The sequence below is a fragment of the Anolis sagrei genome, chromosome 6, assembly GCF_037176765.1.
Source record: "Anolis sagrei isolate rAnoSag1 chromosome 6, rAnoSag1.mat, whole genome shotgun sequence".
In the NCBI taxonomy this organism is placed as follows: domain Eukaryota; kingdom Metazoa; phylum Chordata; class Lepidosauria; order Squamata; family Dactyloidae; genus Anolis; species Anolis sagrei.
In genome coordinates this window covers 78,492,015-78,512,152 of record NC_090026.1, presented here as the reverse complement: position 1 = coordinate 78,512,152, position 20,138 = coordinate 78,492,015, and positions in this window count along the sequence as shown.

Here is a 20,138-nt window from a genome sequence, read left to right as displayed (position 1 = left end):
CCTGCCTCAGCCTACGGTAATGAGCAGCAGAAGGTTTCTATTTCTCTCTTTTTAATGATTTATGCCTTTCTCATCTGCATAATGCCAGAGTGACTTATAGAACTGATGGGATTATCCAGCCTGCTTTGAATTTAACTGTTTAAAGCAATGGGATACATATAGGCCAAGCCTTTTCTGCCCCTTGTATTGGAAACCTCTCTTCAAAAATGTCTCTCCTCTCCCCACCTCACCTTTCTGAGAACCCCTAAGTGTGGAAGTTTTATGTATAAAGGGAACATAAGGGCCTTATCCCTCCTATTAAAAACAGAATTAAAACAAATCAGCAATTTTGGAATGTGTGTATTGTGTGGAAAGTCTTAGGTATGAAAAATTGGACCCATACAATCCAAATTGTCTATACTAGTGTCTCTATTTATAGCTATATCACTATGTAGATATATACTACGGAATAATGTGTTTATTTTACGTTTTAATGAATTTAAAATATTTAGAAAAAACATAGACTTATCCTACACAGCCATATAATATAGTTTGGAATTGCTATAGTTTTAAGCATTCTTCTAAGTAAAATATTATGGCCTCTGTGAGACTTGCTCCAAGTGAATATAATTAAAGGGCGGTGATTTATTAGGCTGAGGTAATTATAGTGGCCCAAAGAATCGTGACTCAGTGAAATTGCAGCATGAAATAAGAAAGGGGAAATATTTCATATTGGAAAAGAAAGGCTACATCAAGAAAATATATGTTCTTGATGTACATAACAAACTTTACAGTATTTGTGCAAAATGTTCCAGCTTCTCCTGCTGTTTTAATATTTCTGCAACAGAAGAACCCAAAGTAGGTTTGCTTGCAGCTTGAGTTGAAGGGGCAAAAATTGGGCTGGTTCTTGCCTAATTTGACAGCTAGTCAGCATCGAGGGCAATTTTCTAACTTGGGTGCTGCATGGCGGGCTAGAGCGGGGTGGGTGGACCTGGAGGGAGGGGGTTCTCCCCGAGCCCCCTCCCTGCCCTCTCCTCCCTTTCCTCTTCTCTTTTGGAGGCAAAGTTAAGGAATGATGATAAAAGTTGGAATCTCAAAAGGGTTGGCTTTGGTCAGGATGAGATGCTGGATGAGAGAGAAAAAGTGTATCCATTAGACCCCATATTGCCTACTCCTGACATATAATCCTAGAATAAATATGTATAAATATGTGAGAGGAAGCCACAGGGAGGAGGGAGTGATATCGAGCTGCTTTTAGTGGGGTCTCCTTGAGAGAGAAGCCCGAGGACCGCGCCTAAAGGGCTCTGGGTCCCTTGGTGAGGCCAGCGAGAGCCAATCCAAAGAGTAAAAATATTACAAATAATAATGCCTCATCCAAGTGGAAGAGGTTTTTCAGAAACCAAGGTTTATTGTGATTCAGCTGAGATCAGATGCATTGCAGGAATCATTCCGCTGCAAGCATGCTGGAGTACAGTGATGCAGGCATATTTATACAATTTTTGAAAACCCAGAGTTCAACCCTTCCGCCCCGGCTCCTCTGATATTCCCCGCTGTGATTGGGTGATGGGCGGACACCTGGGAAGCAGCCCTCCCGCCCCTGGCGCCTCTGTACCAATCAGGAAGCTCCAGTGGTCTGTAGGATCCAATGGGGAGACCTCTGTCACATGGTTGCGACAGCCAATCAGGAGAAATGGGGGCGGGATGAGGGAGCACAAAGGAATCTGGGAAAGGAATCTGCAGACAAAGGAATGCCATGTGCTCAGCAAAACAAAGGAAAAATGTCTCCAGCTGATGCAGCTCTGGGGGGGGGGATATGAATGCAAATACAATCTTTTTTATTCCGAGTGTCCATAAGTCCCCTTATCCCATCAGACATGCTCAGAGAATGGGCAGGGTCCATTATGGCTATGGTTCCATGCAGGGTGAATTAATCAAGGGTGAGTCTTGGGAGATGTAGAGACTCTCCCTCAGGCAGTTCCTGGTCACAGTATTTTGTGGGGCAAGGGTCGAGAGGGCAAGGGTACAAGGGGAATCCATAAGGGTTACATATATGGCATTTTCTTATACATAGTTCATAAGGGGAACCCCATCCCACCCCATAGAGTTTATTACAGTATTTGATCTTTATTATGGCACAAACTGGAGGCTTCATAAACTTTGAAAAGGATCCGCGGAAACGGAGGCTGTCAGTATCTCAAGTCAGGCACCAATAGAGAGTTCGTGGTCATGGATATGATAAATAGTCCAGTGCATAAGTCAGAGAGTCACAAAAAAAGGAAACAGGAACCCAGTTGTGAGCGCTGGGTCAGGCAGCAACAGAATCCATTGTCCGGCCCTTGGCGAACTAGATCTCTCACAAAAGGGCAGAAGCCCCAAGATCCAGCCATTTCCTAAAAAAGCCTCATGGGGTCCTTGTTGTTGTCAGTGCCTTGGCAATGTGGCCAAGACTTAACCCTTGTTGTGTAGTCTGGTGCCCTTGCCCTTTGCAGAACTATAAATCCCTATCCCTTAATTATGAGGGGAGGGTTGGTGCCTGACATCAGGAGCAAGCTTGTTTTCTGCTTCCCTGAAGACTAGGACACGGAACAATGGCTTCAAACTACAAGAGAGGAGATTCCATCTGAACATGAGGAAGAACTTCCTGACTGTGAGAGCCGTTCAGCAGTGGAACTCTCTGCCCCGGAGTGTGGTGGAGGCTTCTTCTTTGGAAGCTTTTAAACAGAGGCTGGATGGCCATCTGTCAGGGGTGATTTGAGTGCAATATTTCTGCTTCTTGGCAGGGGGTTGGACTGGATGGCCCATGAGGTCTCTTCCAACTCTTTGATTCTATGATTCTATGATTCTAATCCTAGAGCTGGAAAAGACCCCCAAGGGCCAACCAGTCCAACTCCCTGCCATGCAAGAAAGCCATCAAAGCACTCCCAATAGACAGCGTCTGTGGAAAAGCCTCCAGAAAACGAGACTCTACCACACTCCCAGGAAGCCTATGACACTCTCCAACAGCTCTTACTCTCAGGAAGTTCTTCCTGATCTTTTCAGTCAAATCTCTTTCCCTGCCATTTGAAACCATTGCTCCCTTTGTGCCCTGGTCTCTAGAGCAGCAGAAAGTCAGTTTCCCCCCTCCTTCCTCCTCAGTGGGACCCCTTTTTGAAACATGGTTCTCATGTTCCCTCTCTATCTTCTCTTCTCCCAGCTAAACATCCCTCAGGAGGAAAGGAGGAAGGAAAAAGAGAACAGAGGAAGGGAGGAAGAGAAGGATGGAAGGAAGGAAGAAGGGGAGGGGAGGAAAAACAAAAGGGTAAAAGGGGAGGAAGGAGGGGGGGAGAAAGAGGAGGGAGGGAAGGAGGAAGGAAAGAGAGAAGGGAGGAAGGATAGGATGGTGAGAGAGAGGAGGCTTGAGAAAAGAGCCCAAGGGGCCGCATCCGGCCCCGAAGCCTGGATTTGCCCATACTTAATCTAGGGGCACAAGGTCCTCACGAAAATGGAAAACCCATGAAAAGAAAGAAAAATCGCGAATGCTATTTTTTTAACTCAAGAGAGCACTTCTCTGGGCACTTCTAGATCCTCCAGCATGATTCTACTGTAAGATTTTGCTGGAAGTTGACCATAAAATTGTAACGGATGGCCTACAGATGTCTATATAAGTGTTCTCTTTAGGCATTTATAGGTCCTCCAGTGTGATTCTATAATCTATGGAACATGATCATGGAATCAAGTAGGACAGTGTTTTTACCTTCAACTCCCAGAAATCCTAACAGCTGGTAAACTGGCTGGGATTTCTGGGAGTTGTAGACCAAAACACCTGGGGACCCACAAGTTGAGAACCACTGATGTAGAAGAATCTAGAAATGTATAGCGAAAGGATCTCTTTTTTGTCACATACAGGCAGTTCCTAAGTTATGAACCCCACAGGTTCTGTAGTTTTGATCCAGGGCCATAGCCAGAATTTTTTTTGAAAATTTTGTGGGGGGGGGGGTGTGTGAAAATTTCGCGGGGGTGTGTGTGTGTGTGAAAAAGTGCCTCCTACTAGCTCACGCTGAAGCAAAGAGCACAGCAGGGGACAGAGCAGCCTTCAATAGCCTGGATATCCTCTCTCACCAATTCTATTTACTATGGCAATAGAACCATTAGCTATCTTAATTCAGAGTAAGGAAGTGGGATAAAAAATCCTGGTACCTCGAGGGGAGTCTACACATGGAGTTCTCAATCCCAAGAAATGGTCCCACAGCGTTCGTTCAGAAAGGTTTGATTAATGAGGATTGAATGTAAGCTTAAAAGTTTTCTTTTCTTTTTTTGCTGCACCTCATAAGCATTTTGCCAAAGTTGCAGCGCTGATGCGAATATAATACATTGTGCACAAGCAGATTTTCTATTATTTCTCCTCTCCCTGATTCCTGGTGCCTCCTGGTTTGCCCTCTTGAACCCGCTCCCTTTGCAGTCACTTGCCTGCAACATGCCTGTTGTCCACTGTGTAATTTCAAGTTTTGATTCCTTTAAAAAATATATAGAGGAAATGGGAACAACAGAATGGTTGGAGAGAGTTCTCATGGGAATTGCTTCTATTTAGTTACTTCTGTGGATGTCGCTCCATCTGTTTACATTCCTCCATCAGCTGTTTTGGGATTTTAAAATAAGGATAAATGTTGGAGCAGTCCACGCCAGTGTACTGCAAGGAACTTTGGGGGGTTTTGGGAGTGGTGGGACATGTAGTGCTCCGTAGCAGTGCATTTTTCACCCAGTATCAGATTTTATGCTAACCTTTTTATCAGATGTTTATCATGCAGTCCCACTATCAAATATGCATTATGGGTGAGTGTTTTGTAGGCCCCCCACCTTCTACTGGGTTTTCAGACATGTATTGATGGGCTGTAACTTTCACTCTGGCAACCCTAACTCAGAACTAAAAGATACTGCTTTGTTCAGTCCAACCTTTTTGGTTTGGTTAAGCCGATGAGGATGAGGATGAGGATTTTCTGGTTGAGCCTGGTGTTTCTGTTGGGGAAAGCAAAAGTGTTTTTCGAGATGATGGGAATTGAATATAGATAGATAGATAGATAGATAGATAGATAGATAGATAGATAGATAGATAGATAGATATCCTGAGAACTTCTTTGCCACTGAATTAGGGCTTTTGGGGTAAACACATTTGCCCACATTTGCTTTAGTGATTAACTGCATCTCTCTGCATCCTTGTTATTTGAGGCTTTAAAAAAAGATCTCTCCTTCCACATTCTCATCTTTATAACCACAATATCTTACCTACTTCTACTACATCACAAATATTTTTAAACATTCTTGTTAAGTGCTAGAAACTAGTTTTTAAATCTAAAGGATTCTTCCTAAGTAGATAAGGCTGTTTTAGGCACAGTGCTGCAATCTTTTTTGTAACATTTCAGTATCATTTATTAGTGTGTTTAATAAGCTCAGGGGATAGATATCAAGTATGGAGGAGGATAAGAATTAACTCCTCTGCAAGAAGCAGAGGAGGACATAATGAAAGTCTCCTTGGGAAAAGAGATGGGGGGAAATAGAAAGCAGGTTTGTTGTTATTTTAACTGTTCAGAAAAATGCTAAACTTGTTTCCAGTGCAATTTTCTGGAACTAGAAAAGAAGAAAGAAATAATTCACAATGGTTTCGAAAACTAGGACTGTTACAGATGGCTTGTGCATGTCATAGGTAGGACACAGTGGATAAAAATAGATATCTTTATATCATTTGTGACTTTACTAGAGCAAGCAATGTTGCTATAGCCAGCAAAAGTGAATCAGGTGAGAAGGAACATGACATGGAAGAAAATGACATCCTAGCACACTGCCAGGATGCTACTTCCTTGGAGCCCGCTGGATGCCATCACACAATGCAAGGCAACTTCCAGTAGAGCTCAGTAGAGGAAGTGTCCTGGCAGCATGGTTAGGAGGTTTCCCTGGGAACACTGGAGGCTTCCCATGTTCCATAAAGAAGTACATGGGAAAGCCAGGTGGCAACGCTTCATCCCATGTGATGAGGTAAGGGTTGCAGGGAGTGATGTGGGGTGTGGAACAACAGATTTCCCACGCTGCATGGCAAATCCCCCCACTGCCCCTCATCAATGTGACGAGGTTCCTAATCTTCCCAACAAATTGTGTTGTCTTGGTTTGAGGGAGGAAATTTGCTTGCACATACAGAATATTTGTTTAATGGTTTGGGATTACATGTCTATTGCCAAAATGAGGAAGCCAGTCACCTGCTTGGATGCACTACAACTGGTTTGTTCTGCTTGTTTAAGTGGACTTCGTTGATATTTTGCTATTTTGATTACGTACTTTGTTGTATTTCATATGTTTTCACTATCGAGTGCCCCCACAGCCCTCAGAGCAGGGCTCCCTTCCTTTCCTTCCCTAACATACAACTACCCTTCACCATGACTATTTCCAAGTCCCCCCTTGCCCCGTGGGTACCCCAGTCCCCACATTCCACACCCCCAGACCCTGTGTGTGTATATAATGTCATATTCTTATTTCATATAAAACGTTTTGGAGACCTAGCCACCTATCAGGACCCAGGTGACCATTCGTCAGCACCTCATGACCCTGGAATTCCCTTCAGCAGTTTTCCAGGTCATCATCCAGAAACAATTGATCGACTCACCCATCATCTCTGCTCCATAAATCCAGCTGTGAAAGAGACAACAGAACCCTGATACTGGGCCACCTGTCCTTTGTGCAGTCACCTGGACATAATAGGAACATTCATCACCCAGCTCTTCTTTCCTGATACTGGGCGGCCGTGCCCCATTTTCCAAGATGATACTTACCCTTTCCCAGGACTGGATTCCATAATCCCATCACTTTGGACAATGCTTTGATATAGACAACAATGGACATGGGCACCACGTGTGCCTGACCTACCGTGATGGGTCAATCACCTTACAAAAGGCAATCCCATAACCATCAGGGACCACATGGCCCGATTTTGTTAATCTGGAATCAGATCCTGGAATAAAGGGCAGGTGTGGAAGGGCCCTAAGGTGAACCTATTCCAGGGTTTTCTGAAGTTGAGATGGTCACCCACTGGGTTTTCATGCCCAAATGGTGAATCAAACCCTAGAATCATAGGCAACTACTTTAACCACTACATGAGGGAGCAGTTCCCTCACTAGGAATCAGCAAAAGCCCTCACTAGGAATCAGCAAAAGCATCATAGGAATTCTGCGAAAAATCTTACAAATCAAATTTAAAATGGATTTTAAAATAAAACCACACAAGACCAGCCAGTTGAAGCATGAATTTTAAATTCATGTCCTGTGTTTTGGTCTCTGTCCTGTGTGATTAATATGTATTTTATAGAAATGCTTTGATATGTATCTTTTATGGAACTACAATTTAATATGTGTGTTTATAGAATTTTCATAGTCTTTGTGCATTTTTGACTGTGTTGTGACCCACCTTGAGCTATGGGGAGAAGTGGGTAAGAATGATGATGATGATAATAAATATTATTCTTGGATTATGCATTTATTTATTTATTTATTTCGTATAAAAAGCATTGCATAAATTATAGATAAAAAATAGAAGGAGTGCAGGCGGCTAAATATCTTTTGACCAAAAACGGGCATATTAGACGATGCAAATGGATAAGGAGTCGAACTGGTAGACATTAATTATTATAGTTTTAATTGGTTTTTATATGGATTTTTATTATGTGATTTTAAATGTTTTTAATTGATATGTATGTATGTATGTATGTTTATGGCATCTAATTGTTGCCAATCTGTATGCCGCCCTGAGTTGCCTTTGGGCTGAAAAGAGCGGGATAAAAATGCTATAAATAAATAAATAAATAAATAAATAATGGGATTTACAGTTTCTGTAATAACTATTTTGTACTACAACTATTTATATCAGATATGTAATTACTGGCTTGACATTTCAACATTTTGTTTGCCATCTGAACAAGAGTAAGAATTCTGTCCTCTTCCTCATGAAATTGACTTCAGTTCCTAAATGTCTAGCATTATAAAGAGTGAGGAAAAGAAAATAACCCTATAATTCTTATATTGTTTGTGTTTGCTATTTCCTTGGTAAGTTTGTTTGCTCCTTTCCGTTGAATGCTCAAATTGTAGTGCTAATTGTTAAGCTGAATTTTTAAGTCACTGCAATGCTAGAGATTTGGGGGCATTTGGGGAGAGGCAATTTTTATGAAGAGAGCAATCGCCCCAGCCCCAACTTCTGACTGCAATCAAACACTCAGCATTCTTTGAAACATGACAATATGCCTTTTTGGCTTAAATCTGATTGTTACACTCAGTTAGAGTAGACCCACTGAATCAATAGGATTGATATATCATTTGACAATTGATTGTCCAATTCAGTTGGGAGTACACAATGGATTTAGTCCCTGTTTTCCAGAACAGCAATTCCACAATCGTTTCATAGTTCTCCTCTTTATCCTGAAAAAAAAAATAGTTTCTTTTTTAATTTGGCACCAATAACTGCTTTTAAAGTCAAGCATTTTCAATCAAAGGACTGCTAGCAGTGCCTGTCAAAAGACAATGTGGAACTATTCTGTCTTTCCCTCCTCAACTGATGTTTTTCCAGTAAGCAACAAAATGGAATCAGCCATTAAAATACATAGGAAGGTAACATAATTTGGACACTGTAAAATTTCATGAATGAGGCGAGTTGTTTGCTTAACAAAAGCCTTATCTGGGAGCACAGATTATATTTGCAATTAGTGGTGTGTAATATCCAAATCTAACTGCTCTGTGCATCAATAGGGCTTCCATTCCTAACAGGGTGGGAGCTGTGTTTATGGAAGGCATCTTTCTGTGAGTTTAGCTGTCCCTCTGTGAATGGACAGGTCTCACTGGATCCAAATAACACGAGTCCCATTAGCTAATGCCCATTCAGAGCTGGCTATGCTTTCTTTCTCAATTTGATCCCCAAGGAGTCCGTAAACTGATTGTAGTATGTCTCAAAGGCAAAGCTAATAAAGTATCATAAATGGGCTGTGAATTCTCTAAAATGATTCTGGTGAAACATGGTTTTCATATATTGGTTATTAAGCCAGTAATAATGTGCTTATAGAAGCTAAGATTTCCCACTGGACAACTGTGAGAAGCAGCACATGAAAAAAGGATTTTTCTTTCTGTGGTTGGGATGGTCATTGAAATGAAACTGTTCTTCCTTTTTTGCTTATAGCAATTGATATTTATAAACCACAATAAGATAGCTTGAGTCAAAACTAGTAGTGAGGCCATAATGACTGAAAGAAAATGAGGAAGTACAGCACACAAAATGTCTTCACTTTGTGAGCTGTCCTGGAAATGTTTATATAGAAGGAGGAATCACATATTTTTTTCTAAAATAATAAAATAAATAGAATATGGTTTTTAATTTTTTTGAGTGAATATTCAGACATCATTTTCTCCCAGAAACAAGACATGGTTAGGAGGGAGGAAAGGAATTAAATTAAGAGATGTTAAAAATATTTCTGGGAACTGAAATAAAAATCAAAGAAAATGGTGTGACCAAAGCTGGTCCTACCCTATGGCAAAATAAGGCTACTGTCTTAAACAACACGTATTTGGTATCATAAAAGGGCAACATAACTGCTTGCTGTTTATGTGTTTGTGGGATGTTCTTTCTAATTTGTCAAAAAGGGGTATATACCTTGGCCCAAGTAGTATTGGAGTGTTGAGGGAGCGACGTTTGCTATTCAGGCAGCACATTCCCCCCAATTTATACTCAAGTTTTCTTCTGCCAGGGAAGCCAGGGTGGCAAAAAAAATTAGGCCGACTCTGAGTGTAGTGTAAATCTTCTTCATAGAACTTGGAAATGTGCTGAAGGGACACTTGTGAGAAACCCCCCCCCCCCCTTATAATCTATTATAATCTAAGGCAAAAGGAACAGAGGCTTATTGCTCTCAGGCCTGAAAGGATGTCTGATACAGAGAATGTGCTCAAAAGAATTGGACATAACCATGCAATACCATACATGACATTTTATCCTTTTTGTCAGCCATTCAGAGTTCCTGAGCTTTCCCCTGATTGTTCAGAAGCCGGCACGGGTTCAATCCAGGCTCCTGTTGGCTGGAAAATCCTCATTATATCAGGGGTGGACAGAGCCTCCTTTTGTGGCAGGAAAAATAACTGGCTGTCATTGGAGGGTTTGAAGCCAGAAAAGTCTGCCCGTAAAACGGGTGGATAGGCAGTGAGAACTGGGAAGCCCTGGCCCTTGAGCGCTCCAGCTGGAGGCCAGCTGTAACCAGCAGTGCTGCAGAATTTGAGGAGGCACGAGTGGAGGGTGAAAAAGAGAAATGTGCCAAGAGGAAGACGCGTCAAGCCAACCCCGGCTGAGACCGTCTTCCACCTGGAAACCAATGCCCTCACTGCGGAAGAAGATGCAGAGCAAGAATAGGGCTCCACAGCCACATACGGACCCACAAGAATATTGGAAGACAATCATCCTCAGAAAGCGAGGGATCGCCTAAGTAAGTAAGTAAAGGATAGGCATGTGTTGAGGCAACATGTAAAACAGTCCACAATGAGATTATTGACCAAGTGTGCACAAAGAGTGAGCCTCAGAAACACAGTGGGGCTGTTATGTAAATATGAACAGTTCGATGTAGAACATGCAGATTTTATCTGGATGCTGTTGATGTCTAACAGCAGCTCATCTCCAGATTCCTTTGGGAAATTGAAACTTCTATTGATGGGATTAACTTTTCTGGCTGGCATTGTTTTTTCCTGATCCACCTCATAGTAGGTGGGGAGCAGGAAAAGGCACACACACAGGTAGGATATATTGTTTCTGTTTTCCTAAAGCATTGGACTGCATGCGTGCAGATTTGATTCCCCGCCCCAGTGCAGTTTGGTTATTCTTTAATATATATAATATATTAGCTGTTCCCTGCCACGTGTTGCTGTGCCCCAGTCTGTGTATATCTGTTTTGTGTGTGTATATATGTATATGTATGTGTGTGTTATGGTTTTGCGCATGTGTTGCAATGTATTTTGGGGAATTTTTTTGCTTTTTACATCTCTTCCACTGTGTTTTTCAGTGTTTTTATGAGTGATGGTCACTCGTTGGCCTGATGCATATATTGTGTCCAAATTTGGTGTCAATTCGTCAAGTAGTTTTTGAGTTATGTTAATCCCACAAATTAACCTTACATTTTTATTTATATAGATGTGTAGGTCTCAAAAGAGTTATAATAACCATGTGAGTGTTATACATGGTTTTTAAGAAAACAGATGTATATATTTGAAACATATACATCTGTTTTCTTAAAAATCATAACACTCACATGGTTATGGAATGAAACTCCTTTTGTTAAGGGATTTGAAGATAGGCTCTTTGTCTGGGGTTTATGGTCATGTATTTCCTCTTTAGTTTCCCTCAGATGTTATACTGGTAAAAAGATAACCAATCCCCTCTGGAATGTGTAGTTTACTGGTTGGGCTGCTGGAAATGAAATCTATTGTGGACCAGGGGAAGGATACTATTTTGATATTGTGAAACTTCATATAGTGTAAAAATGTAATAGAATTCATATATGATTTTAGAACACCTGTTGAATCTATCTGTTGGGAGTTGGGTTGATTTTTCGACAACAGACCACCTCTGATTTGCATTTCCTAGGGAAAATGAGGAGTGTGGTGTTTTGCTCATGTTCAACTTGGGAACTCACATAGGCATTTGCTTGGCCATCGAGAGAACGGAATGCAAAAACTAAGATCAGAATCACCATGGTTTAAAAAAAAGATATTATGTTTGTAGAAGTAGTACTAGTCACTATGAAGATTATCACATGAGGCTTGTGGCATGTGTTAATGGCTCTTTAGCCATGAATGGAAATTCTCACAATTACATAACATCATTCTATACCCAACTCAAACCAATATTTAACTTATTGTCAGAATGTCCTTTGCAATAAAAAGGGGGCTCTCATTTATAGGCAGCATAAACTACTTCTAAAGGGTATTGAGATGATGCATTATGTCAAAAACACTGTTGCAGTGAGTTCATTTCAGCTCTGGTGAGTGACCAGAGAGGACCTTTGGCTGCATAACTATAACTTTCCACTTTCACTCTGTTTGCTTCCTTTTCTAAAAATTCTAGTAACTATGCAGTTTTACTGGTAGTTCCAGACACTAATAGGGATTTTCCTTCTTGGTTAAGCATTTCCTTACTGTTTTTGCAAGACTCCCTATGTCCTTTTTGCAAAGGTTCCAGCTTGTGCATGCTTCTGCAGTCCAAAATAAGGTTTGGCTATTCTAAGTGCAACTCCACTTTGTAGAATATGCAAAATAGGAGAAGATTAGGTATTACAAAATGAATCTTTATTTTTTAATTACTATTTTAAGTGTCTGTAGGGACAGTGCTTGTGTACTGCAAAAACACAAAGGAATTAATTGTGCTGTTGAAACCCTGCATAAAGATGAAGTTGAGGTCTCATGAGATTGTGAGCTCTCAGAATTGAGCAATCCCCCCCCCCCAAAGGGACACGAAGAAAGAGAGACTATGCATGTGTTGGGAGAAGTTCCATCTGAGCTGGTGCAGTAAACTAAAAGCTGAAAGCACTTACAACAAATATTGGTGTGATAGGAGTAGTGCCTATCCTGGTGTGCTCCAGCTCTCAGCAATATAGGTTTGCAACATCAGAAGTTGTTTTTAGGATCTCATGTGATAAAAGTCCTGAGTTCCTCTATAGCTGAAGTGATGGACTCTATAGCTAGAGTGATTGGCCAGCCCAATCTGCTTTAGAAAGGAGATGCCCAAGAGTAGGACATCTTCTCCTCTAGCACTATGAGCAAGAAACCTATCCCAATTTATCACTATGTGTGTGCGTATGCGTGTGTATCTATCTATCTTCCACTTTTCTGCTAAGCAGGGGCGGCTCAACCGATATGCCAATTAAGCTTTTGCGTAGGGCGCAGTGGTCCCAGGGGCACCCCGGGTGCAGTGTGCAAGGCAGCCGAAATTCAAGGGGCACATGTACACAGCTAGCCCGGGAAATACTGCGCTAACATCGGGAGAGGGATTCGCGCTGGTGTTGCTGCTAAGAATTTATAATAGTATGATACCATCCATTCAGTAATATCCTCACAACAACCCTGCAAAATAGGACAGACCAGTGTGGGGTTTATAATTAAATAAGAGTTTAAACCCAAATTTCCCATGATAACTAGAGCATCAGTGATAAAAGGAAAAACTACTGAGTACAGTTCTTCGTGCCAAGAATGTTGTGAATCTTGTAACACCCCCCCCCCCTCCCCAAAATACCAGCCTTACATGCTGCTGAATAAGCCATACTCGGGAGACTTGGTACAAATCTAGCAGTGCTGCTGACACAGCCTAACAACTTGGAGAACCTGAATTTATTAATTTGCAGTTTTCCCCAAACAACGGCTTGTGGCGTTCTATAGAAAGATACATTTAAAACAGTGTGTTGCCTTGAAAATGTAAATGACTATGTTTAACTTCAGATTTCTTTGAACTATGTAATGAACAAAATACCAGCAGGTAATGAATGCAGTCTGGGCAATTTGAGAGTAGAAGGAATGAGCCCGTGAAGCAGAAGGGTTTTGAACAATACATGGAGGTCAATATACATGGTGACATGAGAGCACAAAAACCCCAAATAGCATTCTCTTGACTCTTTTTAAAATATATATTATTTTATTTCTAAAAAACCCTAAATAATGGGGAATTGCATTAACACAAATAACCAAATCATTGCATAAAAGTGAGTTGACATCCCACACAAATTAACTCTAAATGACTAGTACAATAAAAGCATTTCAGTGAAGAAATGAAGTGGAGCTGTGGTGGCGCAATGGATTAAACCCTTCTGCTAGCTTAACTGCTGACTTACAAGTCAGCGGTTCGAATCCACGAGATGAAGTGAGCTCCTGTCTGTCAGCTCCAGCTTTCCATGCGGGGACATGAGGGAAGCCTCCCATAGTTGTCCCCTGGGTAATGTCTCTGCAGACGATCAATCGTCTCACACAGGAAGCGACTTGAAGTTTCTCAAGTCGCTCCTGACACGAAAAAAAATGAAGAAATCCTTAAAAAACAAACAAGGAAACTTTTCACAGATTGTACGTTTTGAAGGTTTTCTCGTGTCCGGAACGACTTGAGAAGCTGCAAGCCACTTCTGGTATGAGAGAGTTGGCCATCTGCAAGGATGTTGCCCAGGGGATGCCCAGATGTTTGATGTTTTACCATCCTTGTGGGAGGCTTCTCTCATGTCCCCGCATGGGGAGTTGGAGCTGACAGAGGGAGCTGAACTTCCTCTCCCCGGATTCAAACCACTGACCTAACGGTCAGCAGTCCTGCTAGCACAAGGGTTTAATTCATTGCATCACTGGGGGCTCCTGGACGTTTTGAAATCACCTATTGACTTATGGTGAACCAATGAAGATCATAAGGTTTCCTTAGGCAATGAATACTCAGAGGTAGTTGCGCCTGCATATTGCCTGGTATTCATTTGGTGGTCTCCCATCCAAATACAAACCAGGGCTGCTTTCAAAAGCAGATGGAATTACTAGTGGTTTTTTAATTTTATTTTTGGTGACATTACAAGTTAGATTTGGGGTTTTGCAGCAAGTTATATAACAAATTCCTTTTAAGAAGTACAGCCTGCTCTCCACGTTTGAAAGTTTAATTTTTGTAGATTTGATTATTTATGTTCTCTTTAATTAATATGTTCTCTCTAGAAAGAGTCAATGGCAGGCATGGGCAAACTAATGCCCAGAGGCCGGATACGACCCCCTGGTCACTTATTTCAGGCCCTTCTCATTTTCCCTGTCCTCTTGGCATAAGGATGCGGTGGGCCACCATCTTCTTATGCAGAAAGGATGAGGAAGGCAGGCAGCAGCTGAGAGCCCTCTGGGGTGCTCTCTGCTACAGCTTGTCTCGCCCTCCTCCGGGCATAAGGATGTTGCAAATGGCCCTGTCCTTATGCTGGGAGGATGGCTCAAGAAAGGCACATAGCGGTTGAGAGCTATTTGGAGGACTCACAGATGTCGTCTGTCTCGCCCTCCTCCTGGCATAATACTGAGTGGACAGTCCGAAGATCAAGAGAGGAGGATTGGGGCAGTCACCACATGTTTCATTTTCCTCCTGGCATAAGGATGGGGTGAGTCGAGTGTGATGTCTGTAGACCAGGGGTCCTCAAACTGAGGCCTCTGGGCCGGATACGGCCCTCCATGGTCATTTACCTGGCCCTCACTCATGGTCAACATGTCTGAAACGACTTGAAATCACACAACAACAATCCAGATATCCAATGGAACATAAATGAGGACAAATTGTTTATATATATGACCACGGCGGCAAGACTAAATTATGCAAAACTATGGAAATCTAAAACAAGACCTCAAAAAGATGACTGGATAAGGAAAGTCTTCGATATAATGAACATGGATAGACTAACATATCTACTATCAAAAATACAAAATAAGCCAATGAAGACGACGGACTGGACAGCACTGAAGATATGGCTAAAAGAAAATAAAGTGAAACTATTAATCTAAGAAAGGAAGTAAACGAATGAACGTACCAGTATACATATGCGTGATTGTGTGGGGCGTGAATAGATACAAGCACATACAGAAGGCATATGGAATATGGACAGACTCACCACCGGGGAAAATCAGAAGAACGATTCAAAACGAAGAATCGAGAGACATACTCAGAACAACCCACTATGAAGAGAAACGGAAGAAACCCCCCCCTCTTTTTCCCCTTCCCCCATTTCCCCTCCCCCTCTCGCTACCCCTTGCCCAACCCCCCCACCTATTCATATCCCCCCCGTTTTTATTGCTGTAAAAAAATTAACTAATAAAAAGTGTGTGTATATATATATATATATATGTATGTATGTATGTATGTATGTAAACAACAATCCTATCTCATCAGCCAAAAGCAGGTCCATACTTCCCTTGAAATACAAATAAGTTTATATTTGTTAAAATTGTTCTTCATTTTAATTATTGTATTGTTTTAAAGTGTTTTTGCACTACAAATAAGATATGTGCAGTGTGCATAGTAATTCATTCACTTTTTTTTTCAAATTATAATCCGGCCCTCCAACAGTTTGAGGGACTGTAACCCTCTGTTTAAATAGTTTGAGGACCCCTGCAGTCCATGTTTCGCAGGCATATTGCAGGGTTGGGAGGACAATAGCTTTACAAACAAGCACCTTGGTCTCCCTACAGATGTCCTAGTCCTGAAACACTCTCTGCTTCATTCAGAAAAAATGCTGCACTCGCAAAGCTCAGATGGTGTCGAATTTCAGTGTAAATGTTGACACTGTGCCCCTAAAACTTGTAAAAGTGAAGTGCATACTGTAAATTTCAATAAATTTATGATGCATGTATTTTCAGTCATTTGTTTCTTGCATTCCTATCTCACTGTAGCAAAAATGCATATATCAATATATTTGGAAAAAACAACAAGAGATGTGGTATTATAATTTCCTATTTACTAATCAGCAACCCTGTGGAATACTGTTTAATCCTTCCTTTCAATTTCCCTTCCTCAATGTAAATACTCCTGCTATCATCTCACACAAAAACACACCAGAGAAGAAGATTCATAGCTGAAGAGCTGACTATTCATGTTTATAGATTGGATGCTCGACTTTTAAAACTTCCAGGCTATCAATTCTATTTTAGCCCTTCATTTAGGACACCGTACTGCAGCAGGTGCCACGTGTATTCATCTGCTGTTTGTTTCCAGTCACATCCCTAGCATTATCAGTATTTTTGCCAGCTAAGCTGTAATTGCTGAGGTTGCATAACTCAAAGCTTTTTTTAAAAAAAAAAGAAGGAAAAAGAAAATGAATTGTAGTGATTGGAAGTGTTCTTTCAGAGTAGGTATTTTGATTCAATCTCATAAATTGATTTGTTTTACATTTTGATTCAGTCTCCTAAATTGATTTGTTGCCTTCTTATTTGGAGGAATTAAAAGGTACGCTGTAGTGCAATGGCTAGAGTGCTGGATTTGTATAGATGAAATCTGTATTCAAATCTTAATCTATGTATGGCATTCACTGAGGCCCCTTCTACATTGCCAGATAAAATCCAGATTATCTACTTGATATTCTTGGTTACATGGTTGTGTGGAAGCGATAACCTGTGATCAGATCCTGGAATATAGGGCAGTGTGCTGGTATGGCTGTACCAAGAGCTCCAACTTTATTTTCTTCCTGTTATCTGTTTTGCAGTCATAGGACATGCCTCCTGTCCGTCATAATTAAGCTTTGGTTCCGCCCCTTGTTCTGGGCTCTGGGAGAGAAAGGAGCCATTTTTGGACAGTCTCACACAAGGTAGCTAAGCTATAGGACATAGACCAGCTCGTCCCGTAGAAAAGCTTCCTTTCTCAATAACCATCCAAGGAAAAAGGAGCATCCAGAGAAAAATAACATCCGGGGATACAGAAGCAGAAATTCCAGGAGAAAGGTCCCAAAAGCTCTGGCAGAGAGCTCACAGCCTCTCAGCCTCACAGCATCAGAGGGAACAGCCCTGAAGTTTCTAAGAATTCTCGAAGGGAGAACAGCATTACAGATCCACGGAACTCCAGCTGAAATATCTTCAAGCCTCGGCTGGTAGGTCTACTCGATACCCAGACACATTTGGAGTCGGTAGTAGGTCCTAAACCGATGAGGCACAGATAGAAAGCAGCCTGGAAGAGGATAAAAAGGGTTTTTCCTACAGAGAAAGTTTAGTTAATCAAAGTTAGGTGCCAGTCCATTGAGGACTAGACTAAGAAAGCCTTGAAGTGTTGTTTGAACCATTGAAGATTTGTTGTTTGTTCCATAATAAAGACTTTGTTGCATCATTAAAGACTCTAAAGACCATCACTTCAGAAAAATCCCTGAGAACCTCTCTTTGAGGCGCCCCTGGCTTCCCGCTGGGCATAAAGTATACATCCTATAGAAAAGTACAGCTGTTACAGGCCCAGTGCTCGACAGAACAGGCAGGGCCCTTCCACACAATCATATATCCCAGAATATCAAGGCAGATAATCCACAATATCTGCTTTGAAGTGGATTAGCTAAGTCTACACTGCCATATAATCTGGGATATGCAGATAATCTAAGGAGCCCCCGGTTGCACAGTGGGTTAAACCCTTGTTCCGGCAGGACTGAAGACTTGACAGGTCACAGGTTCAAATCCGGGGAGAGCGCAGATGAGCTCCCTCTCTCAGCTCCAGCTCCTCATGCGGGGACATGAGAGAAGCCTCCCACAAGGATGATAACACATAAAAAACATGTGGGCGTCCCCTGGGCAACATCCTTGCAGACGGCCAATTCTCTCACACCAGAAGTGACTTGCAGTTTCTCAAGTCGCTCCTGACACGACAAAAAAGAAAAAAAAAGCAGATAACCTGTGATCAGATCCTGGGATATAGGGCAGGGCCCTTCCACACAATCATATAACCCAGAATATCAAGGCAGATAATCCACAATATCTGCTTTGAAGTGGATTAGCTAAGTCTACACGGCCATATAATCTGGGATAAGAAGATAATCTGGGATCAGATCTGGGATATAGGGCAGGGCCCTTATTCCAGATTATATGGCAGTGTGGACTCAGATAATCCCATTCAACGCAGATATTGTGGATTATCTGCTTTAGTATTCTGGGTTATATTTATTTATTTACGATATTTCTATCTCGCTTTTCTCAAGCCCGAAGGTTTGCCATAACAACCCACAATATACAATTAAAACATTTAAAACAGTATTATAGAATCAATACAATACAAAAAAAAAAAACCATATAAAACATATAATGATTAATGTCTTGCTATTAATCTCACTTTCCAGTAGCATCGTCTAAGCTGTTCTATGTTTCAAACTTACATAATTCAAACTACAAGAGAGGAGATTCCATCTGAACATGAGGAAGAACTTCCTGACTGTGAGAGTTGTTCAGCAGTGGAACTCTTTGCCCCGGAGTGTGGTGGAGGCTCCTTCTTTGGAAGCTTTTAAACAGAGGCTGGATGGCCATCTGTCAGGGGTGATTTGAATGCAATATTCCTGCTTCTTGGCAGGGGGTTGGACTAGATGGCCCATGAGGTCTCTTCCAACTCTTTGATTCTATGACTCTATGATTCTATGTTTGTCTATTGCACTGCATTTCCAAAGGCTTGTTCAAAGAGTCAGGTTTTCACTTTTTTTTTGGACAGTCAGGAGGGAGGAGACCGATCTAATATCCCTACAGAGGGAGTTCCACAGCCGAGGGGCCACCACTGAGAAGGCCCGGTCCTATATCCCAGGATCTGATCCCAGATTATCTGTTTTTCCCCAGATTATATGGCAGTGTGGACTCGGCTAATCCAGTTCAAAACAGATAGTGTGGATTATCTGCCTTAATACTCAGGCTTATATGACTGTGTGGAAAGGCCCTGCCCTATACCCCAGGATCTGATCCCAGATTATTTGTTTTTCCCAGATTATATGGCAGTGTGGACTCAGCTAATCCAGTTCAACGTCGATAGTGTGGATTATCTGCTTTGGTATTCTGTGTTATATGACTGTGTGGAAAGGCCCTGCCCTATACCCCAGGATCTGATCCCAGATTATCTGATTATCTGTGTGGAAAGACCCTGCCCTATATCCCAGGACCTGATCCCAGATTCTCAGTATATCCCAGATTATATGGCAGTGTGGACTCATCTGATCCAGTTCAATGCCAATATTGTGGATTATATGCCTTGGTATTCTGTGTTATATGACTGCCTGGAAAGGCCCTGCCTTATATCCCAGGATCTGATCCCAGATTCTCCGCTTATCCCACATTATATGACAGTGTGGACTCAGATAATCCAGTTCAAAGCAGATAATGTGGATTATCTGCCTTGATATTCTGGACTATACGGCTGTGTGGAAAGGCCCTGCCCTATATCCCAGGATCTGATCCCAGATTCTCAGTTTATCCCGGATTATATGGCAATATGGACTCAGCTAATCCAGTTCAACACAGATATTGTGGATTATCTGGAATTCAGAATTATATGGCTGTGTGGAAGGGCCCTGGAGGTGTTCCTCCTTTGTATTTATTTATTTATTTATTTATTTCGGTTACTTCTACCCCGCCCTTCTCACCCCGAAGGGGACTCAGGGCAGCTTACAAAGGCACAATTCGATGCCAGCATCACATCAC